We start from the raw sequence: 20,256 nt of genomic DNA on the forward strand, positions 1-20,256 counted from the left end.
ATCCAGGCTCGCCTGTTTCCATCCCGGTGACAGCACACCCAGCGCACGGGGACAGCGCCCACATTACTGATGAGACCTGATGTCCCGGGTGAAGGACGTTGCCCAGAGTCACACAAATGGTGAGTGGAGGATCTCAGGTTTCAACCAGACAGTAAACATAAGGAACTGCGTCCAAAAATTACAACTCCTTAAAGTTTCCAGCTAAATCGTGATTTCTCTATGTGCTGTCGCCATCACTGGTGAGTGTCCCCCCTGGGTGACATCCCACGTGACTCTGGTGCGCTGGAAAGACCAGGCTGTTGAAGTCAGCCCGATGCATTTAGCTCGACTGCCTTCCTCACCCGAAGTCTCCGGTTTTGCAAGGATTCTTTCTCGTACGTGCATCCCGGTGGGTAATTCCGCCCCGTCTGTCACATGTATGAATCGTATCCGCACCTCCATGGTCAAGACACAGAACTGCCCGGCGGGGAAGGACATAGCTCATCTCTCAGTGGGTTGAGTCTGTATTTTTGAACTAAGGAGGCATCAAGGCAAACACGGCTCAGGGTAATGCACAGGTCTAACCCCGGGTGAGACGGGAAAGTGCCGGGGCACGTTCATAGGACCTCCGAGAGAGGTGGGGACGGAGGGACGGAAAGACGTTTAACTTCTTCACGCATCCAATATTACCTAACCTAAAATAAGCAATTTTTTTGTTATGATGTGAAAATACTAAAATTCAGTAAATAAAAAGGTAAAGCATTTACAGAACAGAAGGACAACTCCCACGCAGAGTTCGGAGCGCTGCAGGCGGAAAGGATCATCAGACCCGCCCAGCCCTGCTGAGAACGCACAGCGGCTTCTGTGCTCCGAGTTGCCCCGTGTGGGTGTTTTCAACAGAAAGTCATCGTCTGCTCTGAACATCGTCTCTCCGGGAATGTTTCAGAAGGACACAAAGGCTGTAGAGCTCGTGCACAGCATTGGCTCCTGAGGGAGCTTGATGGCCCTGCAGCCAGAGAGGTGGTGCCCCCGTCCCCGGGTGAGAGCCCCTTCCCCCCACTGCACGCCGGAGTGTGTACCCCACCACGGCTCGGGCTCCCAAGAGGCTCATTGGTTGTGAGATCGCAGCTGGCTCCTGTCGGACGGTGTCTGAAGGTTGCATGGTTGTCGACTGTGGAAGCAGGTTTTCAGGGCGTTCTGAAGTCTTCTGAGTTAGCCGCCTCTGACTCTTGTCCTTCAGTCAGTAGAGTACCCGTCTGCCCTTTTGTGTACACCTGGTTTTTAATTTAACCCCAAATCTCGCCTAGCTCTTCTTCAAAGTCCCAGAACTCTCTTTCCCTCTCCATCGCCTTGCCGAGCGCTCCCGGGAGATCGAAGCTCACGTTCACCGGAAGCACAAGACACAGACCATCCTTGCCGCTTTCTTCAGCCGGGTGTGCGAGCCTCGGACTACGGCGTCGTGAGCACGGAGTACGAACAGGAGACACTTTCGTCTCTCAGAGGGAGGCAAGCTCAGTAGACTGCCTTGTTGGAGGCAAACTAATAAATTAATTACTGGCACAAATGAGAGCGGACAACCTTCTCCAGACTTTATCCCCCTCTGCGGTATAGTCTGCTTACGGACTTCGAGCTAGTTACAGAGCTTTGGTGACAACATGTAGAGAAGACACATGTATTTAAAGAATAAATTTTGCAGGCCCAGAGAATGAAACAGTTTAAAGACGTACATTATTTTTTAAGCTTCCTTTTCATAAACAGAATGCCTACAGTAGCTCTTCATAGGCTCGTAACGAAGTTCACTTTTAAATTCTATCCATGGAGCCCTGAGTGTGGTGCGGAAACAATGAGTCTTGGAACACTGGAAAAATAAAATAAAATTTAACAAATTAAAGAAATAAATTCTATCCCAATGTCCCCAACAACACCAGTATTAAGTGGTCATTCCCGGTCCCTTAGCCGGGTGAGCATTAGACTCCATTTCTCTACCCTGTACCCAGGTGGGCAGGGACCGTCTGAGGGGAGGCGTCAGGGGAGCGTGGGCTCTGGGCCTGAGGGAGGAGCCAAGGGAAGCCGAGCCCGTGAGAGGAACTAGGACGTGCCTCGTGCTCCCGAGAGGGGAACTCTGCCCCCAGCCTCTCTGAGAGCGGCCGGCGCGGCCCACACGGCACCTGGACCCAAGAAGTGCCGTCTCAAGGAAAGAAGACATTCGTCTCCGAGCCCGGCTGGCGATCCGTTCAGAGCCCTGGGGTCCTGGAGGAGGAGGCCCCTGCAGGCCCCACTCAGGACAACGGGGCCTGGGAAGGTGCCTGTCCCCCACGGGTCAGTTGCCACAGGACGTGCAAATGCGTCACAGGACGTAGGGCGCCTTTATCCCGGTTCTCATGAGTGTGCCCACCACGTGGGACACAGACTGACGCCCGGGAAGCGAGGCTCCTCAGGGGGTGGGTCTCCTTGTCCCCGTCTAAGCTGTCAGGCGACTTGGGAAATCTGCGATCGGCGTCCGAGGACGCTTCATCAAGGCCCAGCGCTCCACAGCTGGAGATTCTTCCGGCTCACTGACCCCATGACCGACGCGAGCGCGGATGTTGTCGGAATACAGGAGAAGCAAAACAAGGAATCGCACGTGTGCGTTGCGAGAACTTCTGAGGTCTGTGAGCGAAAGGCTAGTGAAGGGGTCAGTCAGCGTGAACATCGCGGAGTCACTCACTCTTTGGACACGGTTTCGGATAAGTATCTTAAATTAAAGTTAAGAACATTTAAAAAAATAATTAAAAAGTAAAATATCCGTACCGTGACGATGGCAACTACACAGAAACAGGCAAACGGGACACGCTCGCTCCCCGTCCGAGCCGACTGTGTGGTCTGGCTGCGCAGCTCAGGCCTCGATGCTGTTTTAACTCACCAAAATAGTAGTATTAACACGTACCATGTCCTGGTGCGGACGGCTGACGTGTCTCCCTATTTTCCTACTTATGAAAGGGTCTAAAAAGAACATTTTGGGGACATCTGGGGGGCTCAATCGGCAACACATCTGCCTTCGGCTCAGGCCGTGACCCCGGGGTCCTGGGATCGAGTCTGCGTCTCCCTCTGCCTGCGGCTCCCTGCTTGTTCCCTCCTGCTCTCTCTCTCTCTCTGACAATAAATAAAGGAAATCTTTTAAAAAATAAAATAACTAAAAAGAACATTTCAAAAAGCAGAGGACAAGAGGGTTTAGCGTTGCGGTAAAATCTACGTGTATGTACACATACAAATATACTGGCTCCCTTTGCTGGTTGCAAAGACGTTCATTCTTTTAAAAATGTAAACAAAACAAAAAGCAAGCCCCCCCCCCCCCAAGTCAGCTTTTGAGTTCCTGGAAGCTCTTTAAACAACAAAAACAACGCTGCCTCTTAACTGGGGTAGGGAGCCGAAGCGTCTGCGGAAGGCAGCCCGCGTCTTGGGTGTGGCTACGGGAGCACCGCGTCCCCGGTCGTGCCCTTCGGAGAACCGGGGTGTGCAGTAACCTTCGACGTGGCCTTCGGAGAACTGGATGCGTCCGGGGTGTGAGTAACCTTTGATGGCACGCGAGACGCTCCTGGGGCCCGGCCTGCTCACCCCGGGGATCCCCCGACGAAGCGGCCGGGCCCTCCTCTGGGCTGACGGTCCGCATGAAAACGGAACACCCTGCCGTCCATTCGGAAGTTACGGAAATAACAGAACCGATCCCGAAAGCCTTTTTTTTTTTTTTTTTTAAAGATTTTTTATTTATTTATTTGACAGAGAGAGATCACAAGTAGATGGAGAGGAAGGCAGAGAGAGAGAGAGAGGGAAGCAGGCTCCCTGCTGAGCAGAGAGCCCGATGCGGGACTCGATCCCAGGACCCTGAGATCATGACCCGAGCCGAAGGCAGCCTTTTAAAAAGATGTGCGTTTGAAACAGTCCGAGAGATCTGGTAGGGGCAGAAGGCCGTGAGGCGGTGAGGACTCACCGATAAAATGTGCGTCTGTGGCCCCAAGGCGGGCAGTAAAGTTCTCTCGGTTCTCAGGAAAGGTGCCCTCAGCCCAGAAGGGCCTCTGGCGCCGGGCTGCGCGAGGGCGCGGTGGCCTCCAGGAGAGCTGACTTTGCCGCTTGCAGAGAAAGCCCTAGAGGAGGACTTGCAAACACACACAGGAGAGCGGCCGGAGTCCAGGGAGGAGTGGCAGAGGTCGCAGAAGGGCGCGGCGCCGGCTGAGTCCTCACTGGGTCACTGGCCCCTCCCGACAGGGCGACGCCGCGTTTCTGCTGAGAGCGGGGCCAACTGCAGGCGGACGGCAGCGAGGCGGGCGGAAAAGGGTGTGGACGCCGCGCAGCTCAGAATGCATCCTCTACCCGAAATTAGGCACGCTGAGCACGCGTGAGGAGCCGTCAGCGGGGTGTGAACACGGGTAGAGCGGGGGACAGGCAGGGGCCCAGAAAGCGCCCCCCATCCAACAAAAGCCGGAGGATGAGGAAAAGAAAGTACAAGATTTGCCGAAATGAAATCACTTTGCATCAGCAGCAACAATAAAGCTGGGTGTCCACCCTCGCACAACACACAAGAAAGCTGAACTGAAAACCTGAATTAAATCTTTATGGAATTTGGATTTAAAGCCCCAGCTTCCTGCTGCCTACGAGAGTCAGCATTGAGACACAGAAACAAAATACTGGGAAACCAAGAGGAGGGAAAACTAACGGCTCTGCTAGGACAACAGTAGGTGAGGACCACACAGCAAAACGACTAAGTGGATAAGGACGGATTTGGAGGTCGAATCGTGTCCCTCCCCAAAACCACACGTTGACATTCGAACCTCCAGGACCTCCTAACGTGGGCAGATTCTCTTTACAATTGTGTGCACGTATCTTATTATGTGAAGATCAGATTCCTACAGAAATGAGTGGGCCTGATCTCCTGGGACTAGTGTCCTTCATAGAGCAGGATGTTCGGACACGGGCCGGGAGAGAGGACCCCGCGGAGACACCGGGAGCTCCAGGGGAAGGTGGAGGCCACTTGTGGCCACCAGAGACTGGCCGGGGCCGGTGCCTGCCTCCCGGGCTGCTGCCAGAGAATGGAGACTGTTTGGGGATCCCAGGTCATGGCGCTGTGCCCCGTGGCTCTGGGAAGCCTTGGCGAGGGACAGGCTCCTCGCAGAGAGGAGGGCAGGGCAGGGCAGGCTGAGCAGTCTGTCTCCCAGGGCGGCCTCCAAGGGTGTGGGCAGCTCCGAGGGTATGAGCATCTCCCAGGGGCTGGGCAGCAGGCTGGGTGCAGGGCGGAGGTCACAGGAACAGAAGGGCAGATGCAATGACCGACGACCGTGAGGGGGCGGCCGCGGGAGCAAGGACGCATGGGCGCATCTCACGGTGACAGCGGCCACTCCGGAGGACGGGAGGAGCCTCAGGACGGACGGCGAATGAGAAACCAGCTCTGTAGACACACCGCTGGCCGGGGGTGTCTGCAGACGCCGCGGACGCCGCCCCGGTCCTGGAAGAAAAGAAGACGCGGGCCGTGTTCCAGACGGCAGGACACCGGGTGGGGGCGGCGCACGACGGAACGGGGCGTGGAAGAGAGGAGGCCCCGTCTTCGCCGGCTCGGGCCCACGGGAACCAGCCGCACAACCGGACGGGCCCCTGGCCTACGGGGTGGTCTACGTGGGTGTCCGTGTTTCCGCAACGCGGAGTGGGCGTGTGGGGGTGCCGGGACATCGCCTCTGCAGCCTTCGCTCAAGTGTGCGCTGTGTGTGCACGCACGTGTGTGTGTATGTTACATGTGCGCACGTGTGACGTGCACGTGTGTGTGTGCACCCGCCGGGTCTGGGCGTATGCACACGCTTGCACACAGCTGCTCTGTGTGTGCATGCGAGTGTGAACACACCAGTGTGTGCACCCTTGTGTTGCCTGTGCACATGTGTAGGGGGCGGGCGAGGAGCCCGATAAGACAAGCGCGGGAAGACGATGACAACTGAAGCATCGGGGGGTTCTACGTGCCGTGCCGCTCTCTTAACTTTCCCGGCAGAAAGTATTTCAAAGCAAGAAGTAAAAGAATTAATGCAAAATAAACACTGATGCCCAAAGGAAGAAAAGAAAAACCAGACACAGGGAAGTGCTGGCACACTCGGAGGCGGTTCTACGTCCACGCAGAGTTTGCCAACAGCAGGGGAGCCGTGTGGGGTCACCGTTGGCATCCCCACGCCGCGTGCTTGGAAGCTGGACTCACGCCCATGCTGATCATCGGTTAAGAAGAGGTCACACCTGCTTCGCACACTTGCAACCTAGTGGACGAGACACCATGCATCACCACGATGAATGGGATGCCGGCAGCCAGTCACTCCAGGGGGACGCGAGGCCATCAGGGCACACACTGGACGAGAAGGCGGACAGAAAGGTAGTGAGCCTGGCGTCCATCCCAGTATGCCAGACGACAGCACCAGCCGTCAGACTGACTTCGTACAGCCTCGCGTTCCTGAGCCAGAGATGGAACCGGTGCCCGGCCCTCACGGGGCTTTGGCTCTGGGCCTCGGCCTGCGTGCGGGGCTCCCCGCTGACCCACTGTGCGTGGCTAGAGTCGGCGGGTCCCTCCCGGTGCAGAGAAGCTTGTGGTGTGTCGGGGGAAAGAGCTCGGTGTAGCCCGGCCCCCCGCCCACGTGCCGCTGGCCGACTGCATCCCAAGCTTTTGTAGTTTGCACGTGGATATTCTGTTTGCCCCGTTTTCTGACTTATTTTCATTCCGCTGTTCTCAGTGTTTGGTGAGCGGCGGAGCAATTTCTCGGGGACTGCCATCGACTGAGAAAACATACGTGTGCCTTGGACGGAAGGAAAAGCCTCCAGAGAAGTCAGGGGAACTCCATGGGCTGCGTGATGCGCCAGGGCGAGTGGAGCCTGCCCGGGACTCTCCCTCGGCAGCTCCCGGCACCGGCACCGCAGTCACCACCTCCGAGGATCTCGACGTAACCTTTCCGGCCGGAAGTTCGGAAAGTTGCAGAGAGGTAGCCCACGTGCGCCAAGCCGGCTGGACCCACTTTGGCGGAGTCCCCGTGGCTCAGAGGGAACCGTCGGGCGCTCTCCAAACGCTGCTGTTTGCGGGGCTCACGTGGAGCCCGGGCCGGGGTCACTGCTTTTCTCCTGAATGTCTGCACCGTGCGTCAGGTAGATCGGATCCGGCAAGTCCTCGAACATACGTGCTTCATCAGCGTGTTTATGAGGTCGTTTTCCCTGCAAGACGGTTTTAAAGGAAAGTTTGACTCGTGTGTTTCTGATTCTCTTATTCTCACTGAAACTTCTCTGACATTGCTTTGTAATGGTTACCTGACGTCGGAGTTCTTGATCTGTTAACGGTTTTCCCCAAGTCAGGACCTTACGTTCAGAAAAACAATGAGCTCAAACCCTGCGTATTTCAACTCTGAACTCACGAGGCTTAAAATAACGACGTTGGTGCGTGAACTTGAGGTATTGTCCGCACAGAGCTGAGAATTCCGTCATCGGATTCCAGTTTCCCGTGTGGCCCGGTGGGCAAGAGACGAGAGACCGTGGAGGGGCGAAGGCTCCGGCGTTGTGCGAAGGCTGCGCCGCCGAGTGGAGTGAGCGGCCCCTCTGGGCCGAACCGGGGAGGGTGAGGTCCCAGCGGGTGCAGGGGGTGGGCCGGGGGCCTGGACCCGTGTCCCGACCGCATCCCCATGGGACCTGGCCCTCGCCGGTGTTCACGCTGGGTTTGAGGGAGAGGCTCTGATTTTCTGGAAGCAAGAGGCTGGGGCGGAGACCAGAAGGCCCGTGTTATGAAGAGCGAGGGGCTCCTCTCTCTGTCCTCGCCGGGTGGCCCGAGTGCGAGGGAGGGGGACACGCAGAAGGGGCAGTACTTGCCAGGGTTCCTTCTCCGCCGCCCATAACCTCGGGTCCCCAGGGACAAGTGCGCTGAGCAGTAATGCCCTCCCCTCGCACAGAGGTGCTTTTTCTCCTCCTCTGCATCTCTCTTGCAAAAAATAGGGATTTTTCCTCCAAATTAACTCTGGTGAGTTTATTTCTCTGACCCCCAGGGGTTTCCTGTTGGAGCTCGGTGGTCACTCTCCACAGCTAAGTCTGTCTTTGGTGTCGCATGTGTCGGAGCCGCCGAGGAGCTCCGGAAGCATCTGCAGTCCCGGGGACGGCGAAGTTGGGACCCAGCACCCCGGGCTGCGGGGCCCATATTAACCGGGACAGTCAGAGGCAGGGGCTGTCTCAGATGTCAGACCACTCAGGGTTGAGTCTCAGATGTCCCGGTTTTTAACTCCACGACCTTGGACAAATACATCAAGCTTGAAATCATTTGGAAAACGCGAAGAATAACGTGTTCTGCTTCACTGCGGAGTTGGAAGAGAGGACTTGAGACATGCTCGGCAAGGCCACGTGGCGGGTTATTTCTGTCATCTGCCTGTGCCCTGCCCCCCTTACGGGCAACGCCCGCCTGCCCTCCAACGGCATTGCAGTGGACTGGAGGTGGACTGGGGTCCCCTGGTGCCCCTCTGAGCTTCCCTGACAGCACAGGGCACAAGGTCCGTGCTCGATGGACACTTTTCCGTGTACCTCTCGTGGGTTTTGTGAAAGGTTCTCAGGCACTGTGTTAGGCCCCCCCGGGAGACGGCAACAGGTGCTTGTCGACGGTCGCACGAGTCCAGCTCCAGGCAGGGACCCTTTACGTGAGACATCGCTGCCCACCGCGGACGCGAGCCGGCTGCTCTACCCACCCCCCGGTCCACACGGCAGGTCCTGCCCCGGGCGCGCCCCTGGACAAGGACAAGGACACTGGGATGCCGCCCTCAGCAGAGTCACGAGGGCAAACTCCACGGCATGTGCCCTGAACTCTGTTTAGAAACTGTGTAGCCATCGCACAGGACCAGGAATCACTGAGGTCGACCTGTAGGTTTGAGCAAGGCAGGCTCCCAGCCCAGCCCAGCCCTGAGAAGCAAACCCTAACAGAGCCCTGAATCTGACGTTTCAGATGCAGCGAACTTCCGAGTCTCCTCACGTGAAGCAGCCTGAGGGTCCGGGCTCACACTGGGGGTGGGCGAGACGTGCCTTCTCTTGGCGACCCAAGTAGCCCGTGTTTGTAAAGTATTTATAAAGGTTTATTTCACTCGTCCCGGGGCCCCACGGACCGTCCGGACACCCTTCAGGGCTTTGAAAGAGCAGAAACACCAGAGCCAGAACCGGGCCGATCGGGGCAGTTGGGCCAAGTCTTCCTGTTATGAGGACCTTCTGTGCCGCTGCTCTGAACGGGCGCTGACCAACCCGTCCTGCGGTAGACGCGGTGCGTGGACAGCCCGGGCTGCAGAGGACATCAGGACACATCGTGTTCATACCCAAAACAGTCACGGAGAACATGCCAGCCGGGGCCGGTGTGTTCCCAACGATGATGTTCACATGCAGGTCGGGTCCCGGGGAGCATCTGGGACTGATGGTACATCTTGGGGTCAAGTCTTGTCCTGTGAGTCTCTCTGTTCGGCCAGAAGGACATCTCTGCAGCGCGGTCTGGTCCCTAACAAGAGGACGTGACGCCCGCAGAGGACACGTGTGTAATTGCACAAGCTGTGCACCGCACTTCTGCCCTGAAGGCTATCTCTCTCCACGCAGCCTCCAAGGGGCTTTCGCGGAAGAAAGTCCCTCCAGATTCTGACTTGTTCCCTTGAGGCGCACGTCCCCTTCCTAATTTGCTCCTGCATCAGCTCCGCTGCTGAGCCGCCTCGCCCTCGGCCCCACCGAGGACGGTGAGCTTGTCGGAGCCAAAGAAGGCAGGGCAGCTCGAAGGAGAGAAGGAACCCGCCAAGCGCGGCCGGGAGAACCCTCCTCGAGCTGCGAGCATCTGTGGAGAGACACCAGCTCTGAATTTCAGAGGAGAAAGTGGTGCACTTGGATTATTCTGTGCTTGTAGGTCTGGGAGGTGTGCAGATGGCGAGTGTGTGCAGACGGTGAGTGTGTGCAGACCACAAGTGTGAACAGCTGGTGCCCAAAGCCACTGGGGTGCAGAGAGCCCATCGCGAGCCACCCTCGGGAGGCAGCCACCATGTGAACGTCCTACTGGAGCTCCCTTATGGCCGCCTCCAAGGAAACCTCCCCTCGTAGGGGCCCCCACCCCCCGTGCAAGTGCGAAAGCCTAGGAGTGATCTTCAGACCCTGGCATCTGGGTTTCAGCAAGGGGTCGGCTGTGGACAGCACCCCTGCGGCATGCCACGCGTCATTTCTGGGCCTCCCTTTCCTCACTGGATCTACGCGAGTTCGCAGTCTGCCGTAGCTCTGAGCATCTGTGGTCTTGGTAGCGGGATTGGAGACGTCCACCTGGCAGGTGTGGTTAATGGGGAAGAGCCAGTGAGTTAAATATGAAAAACAAGGTGGGTTTTTGACAATGCCGATCTTTCTGCCTCACACTTACCCACAATGATCCCAACCCTGGCTTAAGTACACGGCGGACCCAGGACGTTCTGTACAGGTGAACGCCAGAACAACAGAGGAAATGACTGACTAGCACTTTCCGCCACGAACTCCTTTCATCCATTTAAAAGAAACTAATTGTAACCTTGACCCTGGCCCTCTGATGGGAGTCCCATATCCCAAGTGTGTAGCATCTGTAGAAGAAAGCCCGTGAAAATCTTTTTTTTTTTTTATTTTTTTTTTTATTTTTTTTTTTAAAGATTTTATTTATTTATTTGACAGAGAAATCACATGTAGATGGAGAGGCAGGCAGAGAGAGAGGGGGAAGCAGACTCCCTGCCAAGCAGAGAGCCCAATGCGGGGCTCGATCCCAGGACCCTGAGATCATGACCTGAGCCGAAGGCAGCGGCTTAACCCACTGAGCCACCCAGGCGCCCCAGCCCGTGAAAATCTTACTGTTTTAGCCCCCCTGAGGCTGCCGACCTTTTCCTAGAATTCTTGTGCTCTCCCTCCCACTTAAATGTTTCGATAAAATCTCAAGGCAATAGGGAAACCGTTACTCTTAGCTCCCCTCTGCATCTGGAACAGCACCCGAAGCTTCAGGAGAGCATTTCAAGATAGAAACAGACCTAAGGAAACTTCGCGTTAACGCTCGCGTGAGACTTCCAGCCGTGTGCTGCCCGTCGCATGTGGAGGGCCGATGCTAACAAACGCGGAGCTGCATTTAAGACCACCGCAGCTGTCAGCGAGCGCTCCTTCCGCGTTCGCGTGTTTTAAGGAATTCCAGGGCACGGAAATGTGGAACTCGTTGTCTTTTAACCGTCTTCTCTTGTGACCCCGTAACGCCAGGCAGCTTCGGATAGAGCCCTCAAGAGTGCGCTCTGCGTGACTCGTGCTGGCCTTCAGCCTCGCGCTCGGGCGGCTGTTTTTAGGCAGAGATACTCTGGAAACCCAGTGGATTGCGCTGAGGGACATTTCTGAGAACGAGAGGAGTAGGAAAGCCTGAACCCGATCACTGTGTCCGGAGGGCAGGAAAGGAACACACCGTCAGAAATCCATAATGGGATGGTAGAACGTTCCCGTTTTCCCGGGACAGATGGATCTGCTCAGCTCAGCCAGTGGTGGCGGACATCCCCGGGCCAGATGCCGGCGACACGCAGCCTGCCACCCAGAGAGCTCCCTTGGAGGTTTAGGGCTGAGTGTCGGGGGAGGCGGCGGGGCCGGGGTTCCTGGCCGTGGGGCCCGAGTACCGAGGACGCTGCCGATGGCCGGCTTGCGGACTCCGTGGCTCGTGGGCGCCCTGGAACAGGGAGCTTCTGTCTTCTCGGAACTGGGCCGTTCTCACTGGGGAACGTCTTACACTCTCCGCTTCTCTAGCGGAGCTTCTCCCGCGTAGCGATGCTCCCCGTCGTAAACAGTCCAGGGAGAGGAAGCAGGTGGAGCCGCAGTATTGCTCCAGTTCAGGGAAATGGTAAATGTGGCGACGCCGCAGGCGTTTCCCTGCGAAGCACCTTTCACTGTATTAGAAAACACGAGTCACAGACAACCGTTCAAACATGGTCCGGACCCTGGAAACAACAAGAGGGGCCCCCAGACGCGGTGGGATAGGCAAGGCCGAGTTCATGGCTTGAGCAATGAAAATCCTTGTGTCAGAAGACTTTTCTAGTGAAACACGAAAATGTGTTAAACCTTCAGCTCTACCCGTTGTGGTCGTAAGGCATGTGTTTGATTAATCAGAGTCCGTGCAGGTTACACCAGCGACGAAGCTTCGAGTGGGAACAGGAGGTGCACCTCAGCAGCTGAGCGGGGATGGGGCAGCTCCGCGCGCCGGGGCCACTGTCCAGAGTCCACTTGTCGCCGCCTGGATGCAGATCCCGCAGCTGTGAGCCTCAGGGGTGTGCAGGAGCACGTGTGGCACCGTGTGTCCTCTGCATGGCCTCGCAGAGAACGCGGCCTCGGGACCCGCCCACAGCAGCTGAGTGCAGGTTAACGGGGTTGCCCAGCTCTCTGCTCGGGAAGACGCAGGCTGCCCAGGGGCAGGCTCTTTCTTCAAGTCTCTGTTTTTGCCTGATGCTGCTGGAAAGATCCTGACGCATCACAGCCCGTCAGACGGACTGGACTTGAATTCAGGTTCTGCCGTCTGGCCTCACCACCGGAGTCATGGACGCGACGGGCCCCACACACTGACCTCGTGTCCGCATATGCCTGCAGCACACGTTCCTTATGAGCGTTTGAATATCGAGCGTCGCAGCAGGCGGCACATGTAAGTCATCGCAGCGCTTGGTCTTTGCGTCTCATGGGGGTCCTTCACTTTCCCACGTGCCGTCCATGTCGCGCCCCGTTGAGCCCCCCCGGCCGCACCCATCTGGGCATGGTTCACTGATGCAGAAGCCGGGGTTCAGCTTCCTAGAGCAAAGGGGCTCCAGAGAGGGACGGACCTCTCAGGCGCAGAAGGAGGCTTCGGGTTTGGTGCCGGCAGAGAGAGGAATGAGGGGAGACCGTCGACACAGGGAACGTCCTGCTCATGGGGTCCCCGAGCCCTCAGCGATCGGCTATCGGTTTCCACAAAGTCCACCCATGGTGTCTCTGCCGTGTAAGCGAGTTATGCAGAAAATTCCGCTTTTATTTTAAGAAATATTTATCATTTTTAGATACAATACACCAAAATCTTTCAACAACCACCAGAAAAAAAAAAAAAAAAGGTGAGCACTTTGCTGTTTGCTTCACCATCAGTGTGTTGGCTGATGAGTAAGTGAAGTGGGTTCTATCCGCCAGATCTTCAAAGGGTCTCGTCCTACAGGGAATGAAAGAAAAAAAAATATGGTGGAATTAAGTTTTGTTTAAAGTCTTAATATATAAAACTTACAAAGAGAAATTCATCTCTGTTGTGGTTCTGATTTCCTCATTCTGCTGAAATCTGCTATTAATTTGGAAATGTGTGTTGGTTTCTCCTTTAATTTTCATTAAATGTTACCTAGGCTACATGTGCATCTCGTGGGGCCTGGAAGCTGTCTCTGCTCCAGGCGGGACGCCGTATGAAGGTGGGTGGGAACCAGACACACTCGTGGAGGAGAGTGAAAGTCTCCAGGGGGGCCTGAAGGGCTTCGTGAGGACGCAGTTCTCTCCGCACATTCAACCCTGTGTTGTCTGCCTTCGACCCTCCTAACTCATCTGGCCCCTGTCCAACCCCCCACCTGCCCCTAATGCCCATCAGCGCTGCAGGGGGCGAACACCGGTCCGTACCCACGTCCTCTCGCCGGCCCCTCCCACGTTTCCTTAGAACGTCACGTCGTGATGTGTTTACATCCAAGTGGTCCAAAGGGAGAACCTGTCACGGACAGGCTATGTCCCCCCAAAATCCATATGCGGAAGCCCTGGCTGAACTCTTGGTGCAGGTGAAGGGGTCACCAGGATCCGAGGAGGAAGGGACGCAGCACAGGTGAAGGGAAGACACTGAGATCCGGGGGGAGGGGCGCTAAGAGTCAGCGGGGTCAGTGGGGGGAAGGGACGTACCGAGAGGGCACCTCCCGCTAGAGGACAAGGCACATCCTGTCCACGGACCGCGGGGAAGGAGGGAAGGACGCGGTCTCAGAGGTCTGGGTGATGGGGAAGGGGGAGATGGAGCCGCAGCCCTGCGGTGAGACGGGACCGGCTGAAGTTGTGCTGGGGGTGGGGGGGGGGAGCCAGGGAAGGAGACGGGAGAGTGAAGGGAGCCCCTGGGACCCGAGGAAGATGGGCGTCGTCCTGCGGAAACGAGAGACAAAGTTAAGACAGAACAGCCCAGCGTAATCCAACGGCGACAAGAACTGGCATCATTTTGTCCTTTCTCCCCAACCGCGCTCTACCGCGTGGCTGTCAGAGCGGAGGACCTTGACGCGGGGTCACTCGGTGCCGCGGCGTTGCCTGACCAAGGCAGAACGCCGCCGTTGAGCTGAGGACATTTGCAAAAGGCGATTCTAAGGAACAGCCACGGAGGGCGGAGGGTCAAGGTCGCACTTGGCTGAGGGTGGGGTGTGTCCAGGAGGCTGCGGGCATCTCTGGGCACCGCAGGCCTAGGGTGCCTGGATCTCGGGTGTGGGCGAGAGCCATCTCCACCGTGTCTCAGGGAGGAGGGCAGCTGGGGAGGAGGAAGGGTTCACCGCAGAGATGACCAGGGGCGCGGCACTGGGTGCAGCGGAACGGTGGGCCAGGCGCCAACACGGCCATGGGCAGTGAGAGCCCAGGACGACAGGATTCCCACTGGGGGAGACGGCAGGGAAGCGGAGGTGGGGTCCTCAGGGGTCCTCCTGCGAGGAGGGGGCGCGGGCGTGGAGGCCGTGAGCCGCTGGGACAGCCCTGACCTTCCCACTGGAATCTGCTTCTCTGCAATCCGTGGGACGGACATCAGCGTCCTCACTGTCTCGAGGAAAACAAGTCCAGAGACCCTAACTACTGCCTAAGCTCACAGGCCACCAGAGCATTCCGCAGGGTCACTCACCGCCCTCGCCACCCGCGGGAAGGATCTCGCACAACTTCTACAACCTCTACCTTCTCTTTGGAAATGGAATTGATCGTCCGTTAGGTTTCAGCCGACGTGAGCTGTGCCACGTTGCTGTACGAGAAGTTTCCAGGGAGCAAATTCTGTGGCTGCACAAGAGAAAGACAGGCCAGGAGCGCACCCAGTGTCCTTGGTGCACTCCCGGGAATGCCGGCGGTAAGCCCTGGGCGTGCTACCCAGAAAAGGCGCCCAGAGTGTGTGTGACTGGGGTCCCACCCCCAACGGCATGTGTGCATCTGTCTTTAATTGATTGAAAATGCATCCAATTTATAATCAAGTAAGAATACTTTGGGCTCAGTGCCAGGGGATATTAATCTATGGGGCTTTTCTGCACCCTGAAGGTAGCCATCTGGGATTGTTAAAAGCTCCTCCTTTCCAAGTTTTATTTACATGAATGGTTTTGCTTTTAATACTCAATACTCAATGTGCATTTCATCAGCACGATGGGACGCAGGCCCGGGCCCCGGTCTCCTAGGAGGCCGGCTCTGCAGAACGTGGGTGTGTTTGGCATGTAACGAAGAGATAAGTTCTCCCGCATTTGTTTTCCAGCACGAAAGACAAAAGGACATGAAGATAGCATGTCCGCTGCAAATTCATCCAACGGCCTTTCCGTGCCAGGGGAAGCACGTAAAAATACAGAAACCAAAGGAAAAAGTTGTTGTTAAGGAAGAAGAAACATCTGAAGATAATGAAGAAAATACGTGATTTAATTATGTAGGAGATATTTACTGGATGTGAGCACAGAAATACAGACAATTCTTTGGAAAATCTAACTTTTTGAAATGGTGACCTAATCGTGACCTAATTCAGTGACATAATAGGTGTTTGCTAAAATTGGGGCATGGTTTTCAAAGCATATACTTTTTAAAAAAAGATTTTGTTTATTTATTTGAAAGAGAGAGAGAATGAGAGAGAGTGAGCACAAGAGACCACACAAGCAGGGGAGGGGCAGAGGGAGAAGCAGACGCCCCACTGAGCACAGAGCCTGGTGCAGGGCTCGAACCAAGGACCCCGGGATCATGACCTGAGCTGAAGGCAGAGGCTTAACCCCCTGCGCCCCAGGCGCCCCTAGAAGTGAATCCTGTACAGACACACTTAGCGTGCAGATTCTGGGAGTTAAAGGAAGAAATCACGGGTGGGCGGGTTCTCAGCCAATCGGACACATAAAGGATTCTCAGCGGCCCTCACGGGTCTCCAGTGAATGACCGGGGAGCCCCAGCAACCTGAAAAAAAACAGAAACAACAACTTCTGGAAATGAGAAAAGGGTGAGATTGTTCAACATGTGGCGAGAGAAGAACGGACACCAGTGACAGGCGTGGAGCGCCGTTGCGAGGCGGGAGTGACACCGCGACCGGGACAATGTGGGGTGTCCGGCGGGGGGTGACCCGCGGCAGGAAGCTGCCGCACCGCTCCGGCTGGGCGGGCCCTTCAGCGGCCGGCGGAGCCGCGTCCTCCCCCTGCCCCGCGTCATCCCCCTGCCCCGCGTCGTCCCCTGCCCCGCGTCCTCCCCCTGCTCCGCGTCGTCCCCCTGCTCCCGTGTTGTCCCCCTGCCCCGTGTCGTCCCCCTGCCCCGCGTCCTGCCCCTGCCCCGCGTCCTCCCCGTGCTCCCGACCTTCTGTTACGACCCTTTTCCTTTCTCCGGAATATATCCTGATAATGGTAATCAGCGACGGGATGCAATTTATTTCTACGTGTTTCACTCCATAAACCTCTTTTCCAGGCAAATATACTTGGAAAACTCAAAAATAACCCCAGCAAATGCCGCAGCTGGGCACGGCGTGGACAGCCTCTCACGCATCACTGAAGAAGCTGCTGGGACCCCGGCCCGTCTTCATCACCCACATGGCAGTTCTGCACTCCTCTTTCATGGGACCCGCGGGTGCTCCCAGGGGGGCTTTGAGGACCGGCTCTGCTCAGACGACCTCCCAGAACACCCACAGCGAGCTCGGGAGGGCTCCCACACTGGGCTGCGGTGTCTCGGGCTTGTCCGTAGGAGCTGCTGCGAGAGCCAGGCTTCCAGAAGAGCCGCCTTCCGGTGCAGCCTTGACGATGGCAACGGGCACGAGCAGCTTCCACTCTACGCCCCTTCCCCCAGCTGCAGAAGGAGGGTGCCTTCCTCCTCCACGGTGTCGGAACGTCCGGAAGCTTCTGGGTGCAGAGACTGTTCTGATGGGACGCAGGAGGGACTCTGTCGGTGCCGAAGCCATTCCAGCGTCCACCCCCCCGCTTGCATCGAAGCGGGACCAGCAGCTAGAAATCCTGTTTCCTTTTAAAGTTTTTATTCCGGTATAATAACATGCAGGCCATATTCCTTCAGGCGAATGATACAGCGACCCAGCAACTCTACACACCCCACAGCGTCATCACGGTGTACGGGCTCTGAATCCCACTGTGCGATTGCTCCCAACGTTGGAAGAAAAATCGCCTATCCAACCAAACCCGACCCCATCTTAAAACATATTTAAATTATTTATTTTATTGTACTTTTTAGAAATACGTTTCTTTTATCAGAACAAGCCTCAGTTAATAAAGTTATTAGCCAAATTAGAAAGATCATTTTCTTCAATGAGAAAGTAAAAGGCTTGCCATATTTTACGTAATAAAACTGAGCTCTTCTATTATAATACTCAGAGAATCATGAATATGGAGCTTTAAACTATAACCTTCAGACCCTTACCCCAAGGCACTCTTGCCAGACCCTTAGAAGCAATAAAAAGGCACCTTTCCTCTTAACTCTAGTAGCCACGGTTAATTGAAAAGCCGATAAAATGGCAGGCCAGTAGGGAATATAAAAATTCCATCTTTTTCCACAAAAAAACAATATATTCACTGAGCATAATTTCCACTTTAATTCAAGGAAACAAAATATTTGTTCTGAAGTTAAAAAATTAATAACAAGATCCATAAAACCTTTCTGCTAGGAAACACATGTGAATTGAATTAAGTTGTCAGCTTTATCAGTACTTAACCTCCAGACAGCCACAGAAAATAGGCCAAAGAGAAGGTATTTATTTCACATAAAATATATAAATGGAGTAAAAATTATTAGGGGCGGACCATTAAATAGCAGACGGTGGCTGTGGGGAGTGCAGCTGCCCTCCAGGGATGCCTTTGTCTTGGCTCTTCCAACAGAACCACGGTGTCCTCCCTGGCAGCAAACGCCTGACTCCAAGTCTGACACCAGGGATGCCGGGGACAGTTGTCCGTGGAGGAACACTTATGGGAAGTCTACCGGCTGGGCTCAGGGACACTGCGAGGCATCAGTCGTGCCACATTCGGCGGGCACAAGCCTTGGCCTGTACCCTTCGCCCCCCGCCGAGCCCGGGGACCACACGCTGGAGCCAGCCACACTGTAGGGTGATAGAGCCACCCCGAGGGGTGAGTGCAGCAGGCCGGCCCATGGGGAGTCCATCCATTTGCTCGCAATGGGAGGAAAGTGGCTCCTACCCACTGTGCCCTGGCTTACTATTCGTTTCGTACAATGAAGTCAATTCCCACACTAAAATTCCCGTATTTCCATCCTGAGGGAGATTCCTTCTGTAGGAACGACCTGCCAGGTTTACCCCAATGTGTGGGGCTTGGGGTTTTGGATTCAGGGTTCCCTTGTCCTTGACTCTTTTCTGAGGGAAAGAGTCCCAACTGCGTCATACGAAGTCCTGACTCCTGAGTTTGAGTTCCTAATGCCAAATTAGACATTGAACGCCTGTTTTATGCCAAACAGGGCACACTGTGGGCACACGGTGAGGCAGATGGTGCTGTTGGCCAGCAAGGTCCGTGCTCTCGCTCTCAGAGGCTATGCACTAACGCTGAACCTATCCAGCTGCACCGCTGGATGTGGAGCCTTGCTAATGGGAGGTACAGAGGACACTGTGTGCTCGACCGCGGTCCAGGCAGTGGGTTGTCCTGACCACAAGTAGGGCTCAGTACCTGGTGGGCAGCACACCTCTCCCTGGCCTGTGACTCGCTTTGAGCATGTGACGGGCTCTGATGAGTAGATATGGGCAGAGAGGTCATAAACTAAGGCTTGAACGTCTTTGTGCGGTTGGGCTTATTGTGATTCACGCACAGCCATGTGGGAACATGCCCCTGGTGGCCGTAAAGTCCACAGAGGGTGAGGGAAAGGGGCAGGTCTGCATCTGGTGTGACACATGGAGGAGGGTCAAGCTGAGCGCAGACTGGACTGCAACCCTGACCAACAAAAGAAGCGTGAATGAGACTAAACAAGCACTGTTCCAAGCTATGAGCTTTAGGGTAGTTTGCTCAAAGCATATCAGTAAAAGATGGTTAAAATAACTCTTTAGAGCAAAGAAATACCAAAAATGGCTAAATATCTAATGAGTCAAAATGCTTTTCACACTTATGGGCTATGTGGTATTGTGTGATTAGGGAGAAAACCACAATCATTACAATTAACACCATCACCATCACCATCACCATCACCATCACTATCACCATCATCATCACCACCATCACCACCATCACCATCACCATCACCACCACCATCATCACCATCACCATCACCATCATCACCATCACCATCACCACCATCACCATCACCATCACCATCACCATCACCATCACCATCATCATCACCATCATCACCATCATCACCATCACCATCATCATCATCACCATCATCATCATCATCATCACCATCACCATCACCATCACCATCATCATCACCATCATCATCACCATCATCACCATCATCACCATCACCATCATCATCATCACCATCATCATCATCATCATCACCATCACCATCACCATCACCATCACCATCACCATCATCATCACCATCATCACCATCATCACCATCACCATCATCATCATCATCATCATCATCATCACCATCATCATCATCATCACCATCACCATCTTCATCACCGTCATCATCACCGTCATCATCATCATCATCACCATCACCATCACCATCACCACCATCACTCCCTTAGTGCCACATGCATTCTTCCTTTCTGGGGCAGCTCTGGTGACTGCATGACGTCTCTGTCCCCTTGGCAGTTTATGATTACGGCAGTCACTTCTGCACATTGATTCAAAAAAAAAAAAAAAGCTGATGTCTTCCACCTTGATATCTTTTGGAAATTCCAGGTGTAACGCTCACAGGCACGGTCTGTGAGCTGGTTAGGGCACTCCTGAAAAATCTCTACCTTGGAAGTTTTAGACGAGGACGCAGGAGACCATTTTTAAACATGAGCAGAATTGGGGAGGGAGGCATCGATCACTAAGAGCAGCCACACTCGGTACATAAAGGAAAGAGATTTCTGCTCTAGATGTGAACCTCGTGCTCTGCCGTGAGAACCCCGTGCTGCAGCCCACGCTCCTCCGC

This window comes from Mustela erminea, chromosome 4, assembly GCF_009829155.1.
Source record: "Mustela erminea isolate mMusErm1 chromosome 4, mMusErm1.Pri, whole genome shotgun sequence".
NCBI classification, from domain to species: domain Eukaryota; kingdom Metazoa; phylum Chordata; class Mammalia; order Carnivora; family Mustelidae; genus Mustela; species Mustela erminea.